The sequence below is a fragment of the Esox lucius genome, chromosome 22 (genome assembly GCF_011004845.1).
Source record: "Esox lucius isolate fEsoLuc1 chromosome 22, fEsoLuc1.pri, whole genome shotgun sequence".
NCBI lineage: Eukaryota > Metazoa > Chordata > Actinopteri > Esociformes > Esocidae > Esox > Esox lucius.
The window spans coordinates 25234911-25236946 of record NC_047590.1 but is presented as its reverse complement, the minus strand read 5'-3'; the positions used below and the strand labels follow the sequence as shown (position 1 = coordinate 25236946).

The following is a 2036-nucleotide window of genomic DNA, read 5'->3' as shown; positions in this document are numbered from 1 at the left end:
TGGCATGTATGTTGTTGGTTTGCACTTGTGCGTTCCATGTATGAAATCTGGGTTAAGACTCATGATGGACTGTTGAATTCTATTCATTTACTTTCATTTGAAAAGATAAAATTCCATTTGAGTGCACTCTCTTTTGATCAAGGAAAAACACAGTTTCACCATCAATTCTTCAACTATGACTGATTGAATACAGGTTTATACACTTCTATGTAGCATCACCATGTCAGACTATCTTCATCCCTTGTAAGTGTTTTAAATACTAGTTTATGTACACATTTAATGGCATAGTCAAGTGGGGCCATCATATCACATATTGGCATTAAAACCTTTTCTATAACGATGAATTCCATGTGTTCATGCTTCTAGAGCAACAATATGATCAATTTCAATGTCTTAAGAATTTCCATTCATTTGAGTTTGTTCTTGAATTGCTTGTCGTTTGGATGTGTACATTGACTGCTGTTGAGGACCTATTCACAATATTCGACCTAACTGGCATGTATGTTGTTGGTTTGCACTTGTGTGTTCCATGTATGAAATCTGGGTTAAGACTCATGATAGGACTGTTGAATTCTATTCATTTACTTTCATTTGAAATGATAAAATTCCATTTGAGTGCACTCTCTTTTGATCAAGGAAAAACACAGTTTCACCATCAATTCTTCAACTATGACTGATTGAATACAGGTTTATACACTTCTATGTAGCATCACCATGTCAGACTATCTTCATCCCTTGTAAGTGTTTTAAATACTAGTTTATGTACACATTTAATGGCATAGTCAAGTGGGGCCCACATATCACATATTGGCATTAAAACCTTTTCTATAACGATGAATTCCATGTTTTCATTCTTCTAGAGCAACAATATCATCAATTTCAGGCGGTCTCCCATCCAAGTACTAACCGGGCCCTACCCTGCTTAGCTTCCGAGATCAGACGAGATCGGGCGTGCTCAGGGAGGTGTGGCCGTAAGCCTATTGACAGTTTGAATTTGGGCCTTTTATAGAGTGTGTGGACATGTCCCAAAAGATTGATTGACAGGATTTATTTCCAAAATTAATTGACCCCAATCAAAAAGGCTTACAGCACCTGGTATTCCCAGGCGGTCTCCCATCCAAGTACTAACCGGGCCCGACCCTGCTTAGCTTCCGAGATCAGACGAGATCGGGCGTGCTCAGGGAGGTGTGGCCGTAAGCCTATTGACAGTTTGAATTTGGGCCTTTTATAGAGTGTGTGGACATGTCCCAAAAGATTGATTGACAGGATTTATTTCCAAAATTAATTGACCCCAATCAAAAAGGCTTACAGCACCTGATATTCCCAGGCGGTCTCCCATCCAAGTACTAACCGGGCCCGACCCTGCTTAGCTTCCGAGATCAGACGAGATCGGGCGTGCTCAGGGAGGTGTGGCCGTAAGCCTATTGACAGTTTGAATTTGGGCCTTTTATAGAGTGTGTGGACATGTCCCAAAAGATTGATTGACAGGATTTATTTCCAAAATTAATTGACCCCAATCAAAAAGGCTTACAGCACCTGGTATTCCCAGGCGGTCTCCCATCCAAGTACTAACCGGGCCCGACCCTGCTTAGCTTCCGAGATCAGACGAGATCGGGCGTGCTCAGGGAGGTGTGGCCGTAAGCCTATTGACAGTTTGAATTTGGGCCTTTTATAGAGTGTGTGGACTTGTCCCAAAAGATTGATTGACAGGATTTATTTCCAAAATTAATTGACCCCAATCAAAAAGGCTTACAGCACCTGGTATTCCCAGGCGGTCTCCCATCCAAGTACTAACCGGGCCCGCCCCCGCTTAGCATCCCAGATCAGACGAGCTCAGGGAGGCGTGGCCGTAAGCTCCCCATGAGTGCGAAGAAGCATACATAAGTGTAGCCTGAATAGAGGACCAGAGAGAAGGCATCATTGCATGACCACAATAGCCTGGAGAGAGTACTATTCTGTGGGTAGAATGCAGCCAGTTGCCTGTCTATGGAGGTCAGCAGGTGCTGACCCCTGGGTTCAAGTTCCCCATGAGTAAG

The 2036-nt window shown here is 43.2% G+C and overlaps 3 non-coding genes across 3 annotated transcripts; all 3 read right to left on the bottom strand.

The window, feature by feature from the left end:
- Window positions 1-1080: 1080 nt before the first annotated feature.
- On the bottom strand, window positions 1081-1199 carry LOC117593762. The gene has a single exon (XR_004575182.1). It is a non-coding gene; the product is annotated as a 5S ribosomal RNA (ribosomal RNA).
- Window positions 1200-1302: 103 nt separating this feature from the next.
- LOC117593763 lies at window positions 1303-1421 on the bottom strand. Its single transcript, XR_004575183.1, has one exon. It is a non-coding gene; the product is annotated as a 5S ribosomal RNA (ribosomal RNA).
- Window positions 1422-1524: 103 nt separating this feature from the next.
- LOC114830097 lies at window positions 1525-1643 on the bottom strand. Its single transcript, XR_003777813.1, has one exon. It is a non-coding gene; the product is annotated as a 5S ribosomal RNA (ribosomal RNA).
- Window positions 1644-2036: the final 393 nt, after the last annotated feature.